Consider the following 21,207-nt stretch of genomic DNA (forward strand, 5'->3'; position numbering starts at 1 on the left):
ATAACAACTCGTTTCAATGAAATGGTCTACTTTATAGTGGCTTGAACCGGTTTAGGCTGAATCATTTGGATAGCTCAACTCGTGCTTTCACTGCATCGTTTGAAACTTTTCTCGCTCCACAAAAACGGCAAACTTTAGAACACCGAGAGCAAAACGAGCGATAATGCAGTCGGATATTTACAGTAGGCTACGGACAATCCATTGAAACAAAATCTGCTAACACTATTGTTTACCAGCGATGAAGAAAATCTTTATTAGGTTCAACGCCTGGCTACAAAACTTATTACAAAATAAGGGTAGGCTTACACTTTTTTTTTTTTTTATGGAGGGGCGGTGCACCAGTGGACTAAAATCCCCTGGTATAATTTATAAATGGTTAAATATACTCTCTCTTTTTTCTTCTTTTTTCTAAATCTATTATATTCGTAGGTCTTTTTTGGGTGTTGCGTGCACTTCGTAGGCTGTAGTACGGTGGCCGAGAAGTGCAAAAGTGGTGAGTCCAGCGTGAATTTTGTTCATTGATAACAAAGGCAACTTCTCTGTTTACACGAGATGTAATGCTGACTTCACATGCTATTGGAATTATCGTAATATTAGTTTCTAGTTAAAAAATTGGACATGAACTCATGAACAAAATTGTAATGCGATGAGCTCGAAATAATCACGACTTCAGAAGGTGGAAGAAGGCTTGCAAACATGGGAGAGTATGCTAAGCTATCCTTTATTTATATGATGTTATAGTTAATTTTATTTGCAGAGGGTAAAAAATCCTACATTGTTGCTTATATAATGATTAGAGTTGATAGATATTGTACGGGCAATTGAATTTGCCGTCTACCACTTTGTTACCTTCATGCACCATTAATTTAGTTTCCGCTGCCATATTTTGCCTAATCACTGAACATCTATTTATCACTGCATCAGTGAGAGGTGAATTTAGTTGACATTGAGGCCATAACAGCCTTCTTTGTGTTCGTTTATAATTTTTCTTTTCATTAGGCCAAACTCTTCTGAGAGAAATGCTCACATTCATTTTACCATTTAATCAGGAAGTGACTTAAGCCAACTGATTCTCAAACCATTTTTGAGCAGCTCTGTCACACCCATCATTCATGAATCAAAAGTGGTTATTATTAACATTGGCTTAATGGCTTCATTGGTCATGCTAATGCAAGATCATTATGGTTGGCAGTTCCGGCAAATTGATAACTGGTGCATTGACTTGATGTTTATGCAGTTCTCATCTCATCCCTCAGTGGTAACTTGCCACCAGGGAGAGAGAACAGAGATTTCATGTGGATGTCAGATGTGTAAGGCCCAGAGTTTTAGTGGATGGCTGAATGGAGCAGAAAGTTTTAATTGGTTTGTGGACCGAATGAGAATGATAAATATATGCATTGTGATTTTTATATGGATTTTTCATCATTCTAAAAGGCTCTACTCTGCTGACACTGCAGCATTTGAAGAATTAAAAAAAAAACCATTAATTTAAATTTCAGAGTACTAATTTTGTTCACAGAGTGATAAAGTAAGATAAAAAGCACAAATTGCACTTTTGATTCACTTCATAATTTGAAGTGCACTTCAAAGGTTTGATGAACTTGTTGATGAAGTTATTTCATGTAATTTTGGGAGGAATAATCTCATCTAATCTTCTAATTAATACCAAGGTATAAAAACAACCTCTTACCACTTCCTGTTGCCAGTTATTTCAGCATCCATCCTCCTCCCCTTCTTCTCCTTTATTTTGCCTTTGTAATGGGGGGGCAATCGGAGCTCAAGTAAATCCTCTCTAAACCAAGCAAACCAAATCTGTTTACCACTTATGCTGAGATTATATGGGCACACAAACTCATGAACTAAATTTTAAAAGGTCTAATTTCCTTAAATTACAAAACTAGATTTCCCATTCATCTTAATGACAGTTATATCTTCTCAAGTGGTTTGAGGAGCAGTGTGGAACAGCCTTATTATGAGTAGTGAATGTTCAAGTGCAATAGTTGTACATTAAGCATGCATGTCTGAAACTCCAATTCATGTTTATGATTTCCTAATGAACTGATCACACTTTCAATGGAAGTGGTTAGGTTTGTTTGGCATTGTCACACTAGACTAAGGCCGTGTGTCCACCAAAGCGTTATTAGCCAGCTGAAAACGCTAGGCGCTCTGCTAAAAACGCTCAGCTGTGGGCGCTTGAGAGCGTTTTGGCAGCGCAGCGTTTTTTCAGTTGAGACAGTTGAGACCGAGACACTTTGCTTGTTATGATACGGAATATCCGCGAAAGTCTTACTAGTATCTCATTTCACACATATTTTGTTTCTGTGTTGATTCTATATTAAAATGTCAATACAATGTAATGTATTTTATCTGGCTCTTGATTTTGTTCCGTTATTATGCTTGTTGTTGTCATCTGTTGACGTTGTACAGGCAGAATCATGTGGCGGACGCGGTTGGTCGGTGTGGTATTAGTCCCGCCCCTCCTCCACTGTGATTGGACGGTTGGGTAAAAAGTGACAGTGATGAGCGCTGCGTTTTACCAAAAGTTGAACATTCTTCAACTCTCGGCGACCAGTAAAAAACGCCGAACGCTCAGCGCTTCAGCGTGAAAAAGACGCTCAGCGCCTCGTTACGCTCATGGCGTTTTAAAAACGCGGCGCTCCCATTGAAAACAATTGAAAAAACACGCCAGCCGCGAGTAAAAACGCTTTGGTGGACACACGGCCTAAAGGATGCATTGTATTCTGCAGTGTAGCATCCAGGATACATGAAAAGGTGTGTCAATGAGTATTTGAATAAACCGATTCTACCACACTACTACAGTCAAACCAAAATGTATTCAGACACCTTCAACATTTCTCACATCATCACAGTTTATTCGCTATAGTTTAGAAAATGGTAATAAAATAGGACAATAACTCTCGTCTCAAAAATAAATTAGGTTGAAAAGCTGTCAGCTGTTAAATTTAAGTACAGTTAGATAATACCAATTTAAGTCAAGCAATTACCAAGCACTGCTTAATTTTGTTCAGTCTGGTGTAAAAAGGTTGTATTAGCAGTTAAAGAAAAAACACTTAAGCTAAACAAGGTCAGGTCAAAGTGTCTGAATTATTATTTTTTGTCCCAAATTTTTGGGTATAAAATGTCACAGTTCACTTTATTTTGTTATCCTGACTTACATAAATGAACTAAAGTGTCCTACACCCACTAGTAAAAAAATATAACAAATGATATCTGGTGTCTGAAAATTTTTTGGTTTGACTGTATGTACATATAGCAAAGCTCAAACAGCCCCTTACAATAAGTGGTTCAGACTGGCATCACTGTCCATGTGTTATAGCCCGTGGTCAGCGTGTGAGAGTTTCGGGACAGTTGACCTGTTAGATCACATTTTCTTTTATCATATGCATTTTTTAGACCTTGCAATCATTTTTATGCTTGTAAACCTTTTTAAACATGCAAGCAAGGTAAAATGATCTGACTGGCTAATATAGAGGTTTTGTAGAAATTGCAAATAAGGCTGTCTTGTTATAGTGCATATGGGGGATTTTGGTACATATAGTCTAATATGTGCCAAGATTCATAGTTATTGCCTAATGCCTTATAAGTAAAGAGAATTTAAATAATCAATTGTTGACTCATAATTAAAATTGTAAATGTCATTTGAGATGCAACACAGACCATTTTGGTCAATACATGCTGATTGCCAGCCATTTTTACTGTGTTTTGTCATGTCAAGGACACTGCCCACACAAAGTCTTAATTAATCCTGCTCTTAACTGCTGATGAGGAAGTAAAGTTGAAAAAGGATGGCATTCTTAATTTTTTTTTTTAAATATCTTCTTCTATACACCTTTCAGGACAAGTTCTTTGAGCACATGGCACTGTTGCCATGGAAATGGTAAACAAACAGACCTGCCAAACAATGGATATACCTGAACACATTTGTGTCTTACCTCCCAATCCTAACTCTACATTTTAACAGGGTCACATTCCATTAGTAAGTAGGAGCGCCGCTAAGGGGGGGGAAAGTTAGGACGATTCTAAGGGCCCAGGCACTTTTGGGGGCCCCAGAGATCGATTTTATTAACGGAATGGGTGCGGTAGGGGGCCCAACCTCATATTCTTTCATAGGGCCCAAAATTGATAGTGGCGCCCCTGAGTAGGACACGTGAGTTATCTAGCCCGGAAATCAAGCCTGAGATGGCTTGGAGATCTCTCACATGGAAATCTCGGCTTCAGGGAACAGCACTCTCGTATAGAAATGTTAAAAGATTTTTTTATCTTCGTTTGCCAATGTCTTTTCTTAGAACAACGTGCTGCATGACATAACCACACAGCTGTTTCTGCCTGGAGCAGCTCTACACATGCTGTAGGTGGCAACTCCGTGTGTTGAACTGATAATCACTCTTTTGTGTGTTAAACACAATCTACTTAATACAGACTTCATTATAAAGAAATACAAAAAAAAAATATATATATATATATTTATATGCTAATATATATATGACAAAAATACTATTATAAACTAGATTAGTGGATAATTCAGCTGTAAAATTTACTCTAGAAAAATCACGAGTGCACAATAATTTTATAAAATCTGAACATTTAGTGAAAAAAAAAAAATGATTTAGTGGGGAACAAATAAGAGACAATAAGTGTAGTACTAAATCTGGTAAACAGGTGGACAAAGTACACCACTTCCTTACTTCAGTACAGCACTTACAGCATGCCTACCCTCCATGCCTAATTTATGTCTAGAACACAGTTCCAGTGGGATTAAATGTGAGCTTGAATAAGTGCACTCAATAACGTCCACAATGGTTTCGGACACCCAAATGCCTGTTCCCTCAAACAGTGGCTTCTTTAAAGTTTTTTGGCTTTTAGTATGAATATGTTAGCCTTGCTGTTATAAGCTTGTGTGCTCCAAAACAATTACAACATTTGCATTTAAAAGACCAAACCCAACGTTGAAAATGAAAATCAGATTGATGACAGAATCCAACGTCAGATTGACGTTAATTTCCAACGTTGGACAGACGTTGTATTGTGGTTGAAAATTGTGTTGATGTCAGAAACCAACATCAGTCGGGTTCTAACGTCAACCCGACTTTCATTTCCAACCAAAATCCAATGTCTGTCCGACAAATATCTGCTTCTCTTACCTCCTTAAAAATGGTTTAGTCCGATCTAAAGTATTTATTAATTATTCAGTCAGTGACAAACATTAGATGGACGGTAGTGAATATACAATTACAGATATCAAGAATTATAGTTTTGTTGAAATTCAATTGTTGAAATCAAGAATTTGCATTTTAACTAGTGAAAATAGTATTACAGATATCTAGAAATGTAATTTTTACAAGAATAGCTATGGTAATGAGTTTATGAATATTAATTAGAGTTGGATTTCCCATACTCCTCTTTTAGCGCCAGTATAGGCCAAAAATGGAGGAAGAACATCCAGTCAGAGAAACGCCTCCTTGTTTGTTTATTTATTTATTAGTTTGTTTGTTTTTGTTTTGTCAGTTTCCACAAATCCCTTCACTCGATGTTCTCTTTTATTCTGGACAACAAGGGCAGTGACTGTAACATCGAGCGTATTTTGCAGTATATGGCCTTCTCAGCTGCCATAGTTGCAACTCTTGCGTCATCAGAACAGGGTGTCCAACCCACCACCGTTTCCGTTTAAATACGTTTTGAAACTTTTTGTCGGGGCCGAACGCAGCCCAGGTCAGATAATTTGTGTTCTCGTTTTTGTCTTCAAAACGAAATTTTTTGTTTTCTTCACACTTTGTTCTAAAACCTTAGCTGTAAACCTTAGCTACCATTTGAACAGTTAAGTTCTCAAACTTTTTAGAGTAGGCTATCGTACCCCCTAAGGCAGGGATAGGCAACTCCGGTCCTGGAGGGCCACTGTCCTGCAGAGTTTAACTCCAACCCTAATTAAACACACCTGAACAAGGCAATCAATGTTTCAGGATTACAAGATAGATACAGGCAGGTGAGTTTTTATCAGGGCTGAAGCTAAACTCTGCAGGACAGTGGCCCTCCAGGACCGAAGTTGCCTATCCCTGCCCTAAGGCTTTTAACATTTTTCTGTTGTAGCATCTGGACCAATCAGACACACACAAATTATTCATTATATTTAATGAATAATCCAGTAAACTCACTTTCCCAACAAAGGTCTATAAAACATCCCCCAAAACTAACATCCCAAATGAAGCTAACACACTGGCAGAACCCGGTGTCCTGTTACAGGATCATTACGATTAATAAGACCTTTTATGACCCCAAAAAGGAATTTGCAGAGGGCTGTGACGCTCACTTAATTCTTACTAAGGAAGAGAAATAAACCCTACTATATATTCTATAAATAACCACTTGAGAAATGTGTAAACGTATCTAATTTTCCCATCTCATGATTGTCCTTTTATGTGGTTTGGCTTTTGTATCCTTGTAAACTCTATTGGGTTAATGTTTCAGACTTTGCACTATGGTCAACCAAAATCATGTGTGTGGCATGTTTGGTCTCTATGAACTCCAATCTTCGTCCCCCATTTGTTGATTTATATTACATTTTGCTAACTTTTGTAATGCATTAGTATTATAAGAATCTTGAAGATTCTTTTCTTAAACACCCAATGAAATTACATATTCAAATGCCCTGCTAGAACACAATGGGTCGTAAAATTTCCCTCCAAAGGGAAATCTCCTCATTGGCTCACACACCTCCAGATGGTGACATCTTCACTCTTTAAAAATCACTGATCACAAGATCAGCTCTCTTAGTCCCTTTCTGAAATGCTGACGTGAAGATGATGCTGAACTAGAAGTTTTCTAAGGACCCCCAAGCTTGTGCCAGACTGCGGCCTTGTCTTTCCATTCAGCAAAGATCCTCTGACTACCACTGGTTCTCTCTCATCAAGACCACATCAGCAAAGATCAACTGGAGCCTCAACAAATTGCATCAGGACAGTTTAATTCAAATGGGCGAGACATGCAAGTATCAAACTTAGTCTCATTATTTGATACTTCAGCTCTCTTGGTAAACGTATGTGTATGTTAGAGTAGTTTACGTTTAGTCTAGTTAATAAAGTTTTGTTCATGTCACACGTAAAGTTGTACGTATCTCAAGCTCATATCTGGAGTCCCTAATCGTAGATCTTGACTACTTGCTCATAGTAGTACTGTAAAGTAATAAAGACATTTCCCACGCCCCGGATATATACATTGCTTAGAATTAAGTAAGGGATAATGTATAGTGAGCCGGTTGTTATAGTGAATAACAACCCCGACAGGCTGAACGGGATCCCGACGCGAAGCGGAGGGATCTTGAATCAGCCTGAAGGGGTTGTTTTTCACTATAACAACCGGCTCACTATACATTATCCCGCTTATTACATGGCTACATACAAAATAAATAAATAATTTGACACAAATTATTTATTCAAAAAGGAGTTTATTGATTTAAAAACGATTGTATTGCTTCCGCTAAAGAAAATAGTCAGTTCCGCGTCCATAGCAACGCGCTGTTTTTCATGGCAACGGTCTGTTATACTTCGCAGCGGTCTGTTATCAAGAAATAACAGACCGCATTTTACATTGGAATTCAGCCAAGCCATGTAATAATAAACAATAAATTCTTGTCGGTTATTGGCTGGAACACTGTTTGTTATGTTTCGTGGTACAGGTTGGCCCAGTTTGTTTTTGTTGCCGTTTGTGGAGCCTGGGCCGTCTACAGAGACCATAGGCGTAATTTGCGGGTGGGACGGGTGGGACATGTCCCCACCACTTTTTGCTAAGGTCGATATTGTCCCCACCACTTTTGAAACATCTCACGGCACGAATGTACCAATACAAATAAATAAAACATCTCCAGTTAACTAGCAGAGCATTCATTTAGTTCGTGTGTAAGAGGCGATCTAGCGCTGAAATGTGGTGTTTCTGAAATCAAGTGATCAAAGTGCTCGTTGCCGCTGCGATCAGTGGTGCGGATAGGCTACTGTGTTCTCTTGTGGCTTGCGCACAGTCTTCACTTCGCGCTTCAATCCGTTGTGGAGACTCTATTCGTTCCGGTGAAATTACAAAACAAAATGCATACAAACGTATGCTTGCCTGATATACAACCACTGATAAACATAATCAGTTTTAATGAGAAAAAAAGAAAAAAAAAAACCTATAGGAGTGTGGATTAGAACCCTGATTAGAACCCACAACCTCTGACACGCTTGGCAAAAGTTCTACCACTGGACCATTTCAATACATGTATTCATAATGTATTTACCCACACCAACATATATCAAACCTCATTAAACGACAAATTAAACCCATGCACTATTTCAATCGATTGCTGGACATCGTAATGTTATTGTACATACATCGATTTATGATTTAGCATTCATAAATCCCCCCCCCCCCGTTTAAAAAAAAAACCCCGTCCCACCCACTTTTTAAAACAAAGTTACGCCACTGACAGAGACCGTCTTTTTTATAGTGTGTTCAGGGGACAGGCAACTAGCAGATAGTGAGGAGATGTTTGCTGTGTGTGACAAAAAAATGTTTCAGCCTAAAGAACTTGTGGCATCGCTTAGAGCACCTTTAAGGTGGGGTAGAATTAAATGAACACAAAACTCAGCATTTTGTTTGCATACTTAATTCTGTCACCTCACGTACCCCCAGGGATAGGGGAGAGCGGGGCACAACCTAACGCGGGGCTAGTTGTAACACCCTTGTTTTAAATACTTCCACACATGCTAGCATGACGAAACTTACTGTATTTACTAGATGCCATATCAACACTCTATAGAGAAAAAATTTCGCCAAAATTCAAATCTTTGGAACATATCAAAGTCTCTGGCACGGACACCACCGTCTCCGGAAAGGACACCACCGTCTCCGGCACGGACATCAATGTCTCCGGCACGGACACCACCATCTCCGGAAAGGACACCACCATTTCCGGCACGGACACCACTGTCTCCGTAAATGACACCTCCGGCACGGACACCAATGTCTCCGGAATGGACACCACCGTTTCCGGCACGGACACCACCGTCTCCGGAAAGGACGTCTCCGGCATGGACACCAACGTCTCCGGAACAGACACCAACGACTCCGGCACGGACACCACCACCTTTGGCCCGGCACGGACACCACCGTCTCCGGAACGGACACCACCGTCTCCGGCAAGGACACCACAGTCTCCGGAATGGACACCAAAGTATCTGGCAAGGACACCGGCACGAACACCACCGTCTCCGGCACAGACACCACCGTCTCCGGAAAGGACACCACCGTCTCCGGGCATGGACATCAACGTCTCCAGAACAGACACCAACGACTCCCACACGGACACCAATGTCTCCGGTACGGACACCACCATCTCTGGCATGGACACAACCGTCTCCGGAACGGACACCAACGTCTCCGGAAAGGACACCACCGTCTCCAGCACGGACACCGCCGTCTCCGGCACGAACCCCACCACGGACACCACCGTCTCCGGAACAGACACCACAGTCTCCGGAACGGACACCAAAGTCTCCGACACGGACACCGGCACGGACTCCACCGTCTCCGGCATGGACACGAAAGTCTCCAACACGGACACCACCATCTCCGGCACGGACACCACTGTCTCCAGAACGGACACCAAAGGCTCTGACACAGGAGAGTTGTTGTAGCCTAGTCGATCAAGATGTTCTAAAGACAGGTTGTACTGTTATTTGGCTGGGAATAAGAAAACTACTGTCTACAGCCTGCCGGGTACTGTCACCTTTCATTATCGGTGCGCACCACAATCGACCGAATGATTACGTGGTCAAAATCCCTGTCTTTTTACACTTTTGTAAATAGAGTTAAAAAATTTACACGAGTCACGACGCATTGCATTATGCACATGATGGCTGATGATGTATTTTATTACATCAAGAAAACACGAATACAACACACTGCACTTGATTGAACACATTTATTAGCTTTATTTAATAATATATTACCAGTTCCATATTATCTTTATTAGAAAATAAGACAATAAATTATTTTATTTTTTAAATTTGACTGCATTCTTGTTCATTTCTAAATGTTTACTTTTTGATTTATGAATTATAACAAACTGATAAAAAAATCACATTTTACTGTTACTTTTTTTAAATTGGTTTTATTATTATTTAACTATTTCTTTTGTTCGTTTTTATTAGTTGTAATTTATATATAAACATTTAACTTTTAAAATAAAGGTTTTACAATAACATCACCATCTTCTGTTATATGTGGGCCTCCATGCTCATCTATTGTACAGCATATGATATTGGTGGAGGGTGGTGGGGGCCCACATAAATATTTTTTCAGGGGGCCCCGAATCTTCTAGCTACGGCCCTGATTAAGGTACAGCAATACAGCCCAATAAATATTTATTTCTACCTCACATTATACTGTAGAATGGCTTCTGAACGCTTATAATATAATGCACGAAAACTGTATGGTGCTTTATAATGTTTGTGTGCCTTTTGTGGGGCTTAACAATAACACAGCACAATATCGGATTTGGATCAGCCTCATCTAACCGATACCCCCTCTGGTAAAGAATGGCAGAATCGGAGCCGATATCGATACTGAGTATCGGATCATTGCATCCCTAGAATGAATGCAGAGGAAAAAGTGATTTTCAAAGGGGCTGCACTTTCTCAAGAAGAAAGAGTGTCTGAAAGCTGTTCTTCCACCAATACATGTCCTGCATATATTGATAAAATGCCTTGGCAATTAAATAGTAGTCTTGGAGCTGTGCCCTTACTTGTTGGGCTTTGCACTCATCACAGTGGATGGCCATCCGCTGGAGTGGAGTGGGTTTTGTGGTGAGTGAGAGAAATGTTGGTCTCTCTGGCTCTAAAAGATTTCAATTTTGCACTAGAGTATGAAGAGAAAACATCCTGAATGGGCCGTTATGGTGTCTGGTGAGATTTTTCTCCTCTCCTGATTTTCAAAAGAACTGTCATCTTGTGATTATTTACCTGTTCATTATTGTGTTCAATGAAGTAATTTCGCCAGTCATTTTTATCTGTCACGTTATTCTCTTCACAATAACCCCTTGAAAGTGCTTGGATTTTCAAAGCAAGACTACAGAAAAGGTCAAATGACATTGCCTGAAGGCAGAAATGACATGCAAGAAGTGGGTTCTATGCGCTGAACGGGGTTTCTGCACATCTGAAAAAGGTCTTAATTTTCCCCTACACAAATTAAGGTCCTCAGTCAGAGTAGAGAGTCTTAAATTCATAAAATCATGGCATTAAATGTTGCATGCATTGCAAAAAAGTAATATCTGTCCTCAGTATTTTTGTCCTTTTTTCCAGTAAAAATCTCTAAACATCTTTAAATTAAGATACATTTACTTAAATGTAAAATTAAACTAAATTAATTGAGTTTATGCTTGAAAGAAAACTTCACTTTGAATTAAGCAGATTTTTCTGAGAACATTTGCAGATATTTGTTCACTTGATAAATTTCTCAGACTCTAAATTAAATGCTTCTTGATTTAAGAATCTTTAGTCATTTGCACTGGAAAACTTGGCAAAAATACTGAGGAAGAACATCACTTTGCAGTGTGATCAGAAGGTACAGTAAAAGTTTCCCTTATTATAGTGGTTGGGAGCAGAAGCATTCAAGCTACGTTTTTTGTCAAAATGAATTAAAAAGTAATGAATATCTGTTGGAAGTTGTATTTTCAAACTCTGAAGTGTTGCTAATACAACTCATTGGGCTTCTCCTTAGACATTTACAGTTAAAGAAAAAATGTACGATCTGTATTCCCTTTTTAATATATTCCTTCATTTTCTTTATTTGGTCTTAAAAAGGTCTTAAATGTACCTCTAAAAACCCTGATCGAAAAATCTACAATTAAATTGTTAGAATGATTGAGAAATGCTCTCTATCCTCGCTGACATTTCCCAAGATGTTAACAGCATGTGTGAATGTCATAAAAAACTGATGAAAGAAAATAATGCAAGTTAAATGTTATTAAAGCAGTTGCCATGATCACTAAAAGGAATATTTTCAAAGAATCTGACTGAATTGGCATTTTAATTGTCATTTTATATTCAGGTTATTTATATTTAAGTCCATTTCTGTCAGTTCTGGTGATTAGTGTAGGTTGAATATAATGGTGCCAGATACTGAGGTAATGGGAATTAAGAATGCATAAATCTCTGCTGGAAAACTAGACTCGTCAGATCAGCTCACTGACATGTTGCTGGAAGAATCTTGGACTTTGCAACAATTAAGCACATGCAAAATTCTTTCTTAGGATGGTTTGCAAATAGTTCGCAAACGTAGCCTACTATTTTCTGTTGTCATACCAGCATATTTAGAATTTTTTTTACATTTTTTTTGTATGATGTCAGACAATTTCAGGAGGTTTAAATAAATCATTTTAAATCACGTAACAAGGATCAGTATGTAAAAGTAAAAAAAAAAAAAAGTAAAAAAAAAAATCTGTTTATATAATCAATGGAATAATTTATTTTCCACTCACAGCTTCTATCTATCATGAGGGCCAACTGTAACTACATTTCTGAACATTTCTTTTTATTAAAAGGCATTATGATATTTTTTAGAATTTATGGCATGCAACAGTATTATGTCACATCATGTTATCTTCCATCCCATGTTAAATGTCAAGCAATTATTATGATTTTCCAGCATTTCAAAAGGCTCTGTCATCTAACACAGGATGTTAATTCTCTCCCTCAAACACACACAAACAGTTCCTCTTTGTCTTTTTGGGTGCTTGTATCGGGCGCCTCTTTGGTCAGCATGCTTGCCTGGAGCAATCCCAGATGAAGAGTATAATCTTCTTATTGATCAGTGAAAAAGACCCATGGATAGTTCATTTGTCAATTTCATTAGCCATCTTCATACATAGATCTTTGTGTTTTTATTTACTTGTTTATTTTAGATAAAGCTTGATATTTCATTATTTACTATCTTTAAGAATCAAGCCCAGCTGAGACAACATGCTTTAGGGAGAACTCCGGTCAATTTTAACATTGAGCTCATTTTATTGTACATTGGAGTGCTGTCAATACAGAGAACAACGACAAAAATCGGTGTTGCCTACACCGAGTTATTCTATTTTTAAAATTTGCACCCTGTTGACTTCAATGGGGCAAGTACTAAACCTGCTTTTAGCCTCTTAACATCCTTGATGTGTCATTACAAGTGCACAGAAAATGTGAGTGATTCCTTCTGAGTGAACACGAGTGGATCTGACTGCAGTAGATGTGAAAGATATGTATAAAAATGATGTTATTTCAGCCAGCGCGAATACCTGTTTACATCCTGTTTTTCGGTTGAAGTCCAAAGTAGTCGATTGCCGAGTTCACGCGCGTGATCATAGGTAACTAAACCTATGCGCGTGAACTCGGCAATCGACTACTTTGGACTTCAACCGAAAAACAGGATGTAAACAGGTATTTGCGCTGGCTTAAATAACATCATTTTTATACATATCTTTCACATCTACTGCAGTCAGATCCACTCGTGTTCACTCAGAAGGAATCACTCACATTTTCTGTGCACTTGTAATAAAACATCAAGGATGTTAAGAGCCTAAAAGCAGGTTTAGTACTTGCCCTATTGAAGTCAACAGGGTGCAAATTTTAAAAATAGAATAACTCGGTGTAGGCAACACCAATTTTTGTCGTTGTTCTCTGTATTGACAGCACTCCAAATGTACAAAAAAATGAGCTCAATGTTAAAATTGACCGGAGTTCTCCTTTAACACTTACACTCTGACACACAAGTACAGGACAGAACAAATGGAGAATTTAGTTTGAAAAACTTTGCCCCTGAAAGACTCTTTTGTGGCTGTGTGAATGTTGTGAAATATAAGGAATCACCAAATGGAGAGCACAGTCCACTGAGAGCTGAGATTTGATTTGGTTAATTGAGTGTCACTGTTTGCTTTAGGAAGTTTCCTACTATGATAATTGTTCTATAAAATTACATTTTATTCTCATAATCAAAACAGCAGATACCACCCAGTGCAATTACCTTGTCTTGCTTGCGTGATAATATTGTGAAGTAGTCACTAGTAAAGGCTCGTTTCCAAACGTTTTTGTCTTAAAAAATTAGACATAAAATGCTGAGGATAAGTGGAAGGTATTATAGCAATTCAAAGTTGCAAAGATTAAAAAGAGGAATGTTGAGTATTTGGAAAGATTTACTAATATTAAGCAGGCTTAAAGCCTTCAGCTGCTGAAATAATACCTCTCTAGACATGTTGATCATGCAATATACTGAAGGTTATTATATACAAGTTTATATATATATATATTTTTTATACAAGGACAATAAAAAAAAAAACACAATATGAGAGCATCAGACCCCAAAATAATAATTATAATTATTTTTTCAGTTGTAAAATATTTATATACATCATTTTTATTATAAGAGAAGAGGAATTTTTGATAACATCTCATTAATTTTTTCCCCTTCCATTTCACTTTATTCTTATTCTTAACTGAAATAAATGACAAAGCTCAAATCTCATGGCTAGAGTTCACTGAGGACATTTCATAGTTTGTATGCTCTTAGCTCATCATGTGACTTTTTGCTTAGAGTGAACGTTACACAAATGTTTGGCAAAGTGGTCGTCCACATCTCTCTAACACGGTTGAATAATTTGTTATAATTATAGTGTATATTGTATTATAATTTTTTATACTAGAAATAGGTTTGTCAAATGTGCACAACAAACAGCATTACAACATGGCCACCGTCGTCACAGACCTGACTGCCGAATGCGTTCCTGGCAGAATATTATGCATTAAGCTAGCACTGCCAAAACCAACTGTCACTATATTGTGAAGAGATTTTGTTTTGTCTTGTTAGCTCATATCCTCTCAAAGCTCTGCTGCTACTTGGCACAATTTGGCAGCCTCGGTAGAAAGTGTCAGCCTGTGTAAAGTAGATATCAACTGTTGGAGACAAGCACCTGTGTCTGGAACTCATGCTTTTCACCAACACCAGCGACGTCTACACTAAGTCAAGGATATATTTGGAAAAATAGCTTTTTTTCATGCTTTATTTCTGTATAGATTTCTTATTTTCTTTTATAGATTGTTGTGTGATGACAAGTAGCCCACAAGTGATGCATTGCCCATTTCTTTGTCCTTTAGACTGAGGATTTATGGTTCTTTTTTCTCAGCACCCAAGGTTCTTCTCTGTTGCATCTACTGTATACAGAATGTGCTTAAGTGGTGGATAATTGCTTTCATCTTCATTTACACCTTTTAAACATGTTGTAAATATGTCAATGGCTGTAATTTCCTTTGAACAAGGACAAAATGCTGCATTGCTGTATTTACTGCTCTTACTGATAAGAATTGCAAATGACATCTAAGACATCATGATGTTTTTCTCTTCCCTTAGAGTTTCTTGGAGCTTCACTGCATAAGCATGCTCCACAAATGTCCCTCATTTAAATAATGGATATGAGTGAAGAAAAACACTTTGACAATAAGGTTATTGTCATAAAGCCAGCCGTACTGTACAAACGATATGCTCACACCCTCATGTGACAACTGGAAATTTACAGGTATGAGCCACCATCTCATTTTAAACAAGCCAGGAACAATTACTTGTTTGCGTGCGTTTAAAGGTAGGCTAGACAATTTTGGAGAGGCTAGCAATAGCAAGCAAGCTTTGAAAGCATAAAATCCCACCCCCTCCCTTCAGAGCGTCTCTAAAGTCACACCTCGTCCAAAACACATGAACGCACACAGCTGTGTATGCAAAGCGTCATGAGAACTGCCATTAACTACCTCATGTCTCAAAGCACATAACATTACAGTAATAATTAAGGTAAACAACTTAGAGCTCTGATTTATATCACCTGAAAGCTGCAAGCCTGCAACCTAATTATGCTGTACACAGGGGTGGAGAGAAGAGGCTTTTTTTTTTTAATGGATGTTAATGGAGGAGAGGCTTCACTACTCTGAATACACCGCTTTTGTGAGGAAAAAGCTTGTCATTTAATGAATCGACAGCCCATAGGCTAATCTTCAACATGTTTGCTCTTAAACATTAGTTTTGGATTGATCTTTTTAGAGTTCACACCGAGAAAATGCAAAATGCTGATAAGAGAAGTCACAGACAATTGTGCAACAGGTATGATTCCGTTTATGGTATTTCTCATTCACTTCTATGGTATCCGTAAACAATGATTGACTGTCACCCAAATTCAATGACACCAAGGTTGTAATGTGATCAAGGCACATGTGATCCAAGTTACGCTTTTTCCAATGGTAGAGCCACGGACCCTCATATTTCTCAATAATAAGACCGTCTCTGGTGAACTGTTCCGAAAGCAAAAGTCTCAGGTTGAAATCTCTTAATTACGATAATTACGTCATAGCATGAACGCAGCATGAGCTCATTGTTTTGGTTCAGGAGGAACTGTAAAATTGGCTGCTGTTTGTTTGCGACGCTCAGTGACTGTGTGTCAATGCATTGAGCCTCATGTCATGGAACGCACTGATGATGTATGATGTGTCTGTGCGAAGGTATGGAAATACATAGGTTGACATGCAGGTAATTAAGACATCCTTACCAAATACAATGATTGGAAGAACATTTTTTGGTCCTGAGACTTCCAGAAGATCTATGTAAAAAAAATATAAATATATTTCCACTGTCATCTAACTACCACTGTCATAGCTTCACTACTATAGATCTTGATGGGAACAGGCAGTACACGGTTTTATGGATAACCAATTGGTCCACTTCTATCTCAGACTATTCAGTCTTTTTACCCTTCAACTTTAGATTTGCTACTTCTGACATATCTAGGACACTAGCCTATGTCAATTGTTCACCCAATAATGAACATTCAGTCATTCACCCTGCCTCGTGCCACTTTAAACTTGTCTGACCTTATTTTGGTGTATTTTTCTATTTTAAATATTCTTTTATGGATGTCAGAGCAGATGTTTTAAGAAATGTAAATGTCCAGAATTCAACTGGTCGGCCTCTTAATCTACATTTAACATGTAGATTAACCTTAAACAAAGTAAATGATTTGAAGATCCTGAGATCCTGAATTACTCATTAACCACTTCCTATCTGTGACCTTAAAATTGATTTTTGTCATCTTTGTTTTTACTCTGTAGAAAGTAAATTATTTGTCCACCTTGAGTCTTAGTACATTATGCAAAATAAAGTATGCAAAATGAATCTGCATTGCACCTTTGAACTGAATGTCGCAGTACAGCTTTTTACAGCACATGCATAGTTTTCTGCAGATCATGTCCCTTTCACACATTGTTTTAAAAACCTACCCCCTCAGCTGAACAGTTTTGAGATCATTGGCTAATTCAATTTAATGATTCCACTTATAATGAAACCAGATAATTAAATGAAACCTATTTCTCTTTATATTGAGTGGCCACTAAAGCAGAACAAGTAATATTGGCCTGGATGAAACCTATTGATAATGGTTGAAGTGTCTTGAAATGATTTGTCTGGGTCCGGTGCTGTCATTTTTATTAAAGCTACCTAAATATTCTAGATGCAATTTCATGGAATATTAAGAGATAAAAACCATCCTAGTTGGACTATAATGATGCATGTCAAAGTCAAAATGTGGTTCTGAAAACTGAGGTACCTTTACCTCAAATATAAGTTGATTAAAGTGTAATTTTTTGCGGTGGACTGTGTCTCCATCAAACATTATTCTGTGGAATTGCTGAAACATCTGAGCATATTAATTATATTTGAATAGTTTTAGGATTTAAAATTAAGTTAATTGTTGAGGCTTAAGTTATATTTTCTCTCCTGTTTTTGAAATGACTTTAGTTTCTGCTTTTAAGTTGGTAAAGTGTCTGCTAAACTGTACTAATGACTATAATGTCTTTATGTTGCTAATGTGTCTGTAGTTGCAATAGACATTAGGCAAAACTGTAATGGTACATTCACCTCATTGAATAGATTCTAGTGCATAGGTTCATTCTACCCATTTTAATTTATAACATTATTTAATACAGCCCTTTTTAGATTACATAAGATTTTGGAAGTGTGCACTCACTCTGTCAGGATGAAACATATTTTTGTGTTTATGATGTTGAATTTCCAAGGCACATGCAAATTATTTCTCACACCTGTAGATTTGAATGTTCGTAAAATACACATAAAATAATGAAAAATATTTCACTGTAAAATTTCATAAATTGAACTAATCACTGAATTAAGTTCTGGAGCTTCACCTTTTGCATGAAATTGTGATTAAACACTCTGTGAAAGCACCACGTGTCATCAGAGAGAGTATATTAAACAATAGTTGGTAACTTATGATGAATTTTATTGGGAAATATTGATACAGATGTACATTCCATCTTGGCAATATTCATTTGAGTCATACTGGGTTTGGTTATTATCACTCTGCTTAGTAATGTGTTTTAATCTATCGTCTTTACTGGTGCCATTGCTTTGGGTGTGAAAAACATACAAAATCCCTTGTGGTTGGGCAGGGTTACAGGTTAGAATGCCAAACCTTCTATACCAAGTGACTCAACTGGTGCTGTTTAAATTTAGAAAGTATAATTAAGATGACACATTCATCCCAAATTCACCAGTAATTGTGCTGTGGATTAAAATGAAAGTGCAGATTTTCAGTTGCTAATGTAAACATAACAAAAACATTTAGCCTGGTGGAAAGGTCATTTGTGATTTACATGAATTCAAGGGCAAAATATTAGGCTACTCTTAAAATATAGGCTACTCTATTACAAGACTTGTGATCAATTTCTGAGACTAAATCAAGTAAATTTGCTTTTATACTCACTGTATTGTTAATGTACCATTTTATTTCATGCATTATGATAACAGTTGTATTTGAAACATATATTTTTATTGTTGGTTTATATATGTCAGAAAATAAGAGTATGTCTCATGTCCAGGGTGTGAATTTGTTTATCATAATTGCTAGGCTTAAAACCTGGAATGCTGTTGAATAGTCTGAACAATATGGTTGCTTCTTGTTTTGCAAAAGGCAGAACAAGAATGCTGCTATTGATAGCTAATGATAGATGATGACCCATTTTGGAATGATGAACAAGCAGAAGGCAGAGCCATTGTGAGGAAAGTTTTCTTACAATACAAACATTTCAACACCACAGTACAATTTTAGCCTGTATGTGTTCTTTATCATGTATAGGCCATATATATTCCTATTATTGTAATTTCAGCCTTCACACGATTTAAGTCGGTTTAATTTAGCAAAAGCTACCGATTTAGTTCATTCTCATGAATTATGACTTTATTTAGCTCCTGCCCCTTTAAAGAAAAAGAACATCCTTCTGTCTCACTGTGTTTTGTAGGTGACGCGCGTCCACACGTTGTTTTGTGCGCGCGCTGTCATACTGTCTATGCGATGAACGTGTGGAAGCTCAGTTTAATTTCTTCTGACTTTTGACTTCTAGAATGATTCATTTCGCCCTGAAGCCGAGCATCACAACTTTTCTCATTTACTAAGGAAATTGGATTGGCTAACAGCACCATTTCAACTTGACCAAAGGAATTCAAAGAACTTCTTATTATCCAAAAACATGTTTCTCTGAACGGTAGGACGTTGAATATTTAATACTTTGAAATTGTGTTATGTGTGTCTATACCATGTTCTGTAACTATATTCTTAATATGAAGTAGCCTATCTATAGCTTATTAAAACGATTCTCTTTTTTTAACCTGAGTGATAAAATATTTTCTCTGCAAATGGGTAAATTGATTCTCATGCTGTTGTGCAGGTCCTGACCATGGCGCGCTTTTCATTTGCAAATGAATTTAGGTTGTCAATATGCTTGACTTGACAAGTTACTGTCGGGCTAATTCTGTCTGAGTTGTGGTATTTAGCAGATTATGAATTATTATTAATCAGAGAAGAACTACCATTGCTTGACGTAGCCTATTGAATTAATGTAACCGTGCTCTTATAAGTGTATTTTATAACAACAAGGTGCTGTGCCATTAGACGCGGTTGAGGGAGTTTTAACCAAATGGTCATAAATGTAATAGGTGTGATTCAATTTAGATAGTCTAACATATTAATCAATTTCATCATCTGTTTTGTTTGGCTTTCAGCCAATTAAAGTCTTTTTGAGTTTAAAATCAATACAGGCGTGCAAGTGAAACTAAAGAACGTGGGATTGTCTTGAGAAAAGCCCAACGAACATGTCTCAACAGCGGGCAACACGACTCTTCTCGTTCTCTCTCTGACCGGCTCTATATATTGTCCACAAGGCTTTATAATGTAGGCTATTTTAATATAAGCCAAATATGTCAGAAGGAAACGATGTCACTTCAAATTAATGTCTGTGGTAGCCTACATATAAACAATTTCTCAATTTTTCAGTGGTAATATTTATACACAGCACAATGGTTTTGAATGAACATAAAACGATGAAGAAGACAGACTATTGCAATAAAATGTGCTATTAAAATAAAAAAAATCTCACACACACACACACACACACACACACACACACACACACACACACACACACACAAAAAAAAAAAAAACAAAAAAAAAACAAAAAAAACACTACAAATAACCAGTGCAACTTAAAGGAATAGTTCACTTTAAAATGAAAATTCTGTCATCACTCACCCTCCTTGTTTCAAACCTGTATGAATTTCTTTCTTCTGCTGAACAGAAAGGAAGATATTTTAGAAGAATATCTGGACTATGGAAGTCAATGGTACCCAGAAACTGTCTGGTTACTGATATCCTTCTAAATATCTTCCTTTCTGTTCAGCAGAAGAAAGAAATTCATACAGGTTTGAAACAACATGAGGGTGAGTATATGATGACAGAATTTTCATTTTAAAGTGAACTACTCCTTTAAAAATGTATAACATCTGAAATCATTTAGTAAAACTTATGGTTGTATGTGGCAAATGTTTACTTTGAAGAACAATGTGGTTTTATCTAAAATGCCTAATGGGTTAATTAAAAAAAATAATGTGTGAATTATTACAAGGGATATGAAATTTAAAAAGTGAATGAATGAAAATGAATTGTGATGTATAGGCTACTTTATGGTTACGGTTAGTACCAATTCTTGTGTGCAAATATGAACCCATTTATATGAGCTGAGTTAAAAGGAGATGGCCCTGGCACCGCAGCAGGAGCAGACATATATACACAGTGCTACTGTT

At 37.3% G+C, this 21,207-nt stretch overlaps 1 protein-coding gene across 1 annotated transcript in view; it reads left to right on the top strand.

Moving 5' to 3' along the window:
- The first annotated feature begins 429 nt into the window (after positions 1-429).
- Positions 430-21,207, top strand: part of gipr (gastric inhibitory polypeptide receptor) — a 39,423-nt gene continuing 18,645 nt past the window's right edge. The window contains exon 1 of the mRNA XM_081371535.1: positions 430-493. The gene's annotated coding sequence lies outside the window, so the exon portion shown is untranslated. The remainder of the gene's footprint in view (positions 494-21,207) is intronic.

This window comes from Scardinius erythrophthalmus (genome assembly GCF_964197995.2).
Source record: "Scardinius erythrophthalmus genome assembly, chromosome: 7".
NCBI lineage: Eukaryota > Metazoa > Chordata > Actinopteri > Cypriniformes > Leuciscidae > Scardinius > Scardinius erythrophthalmus.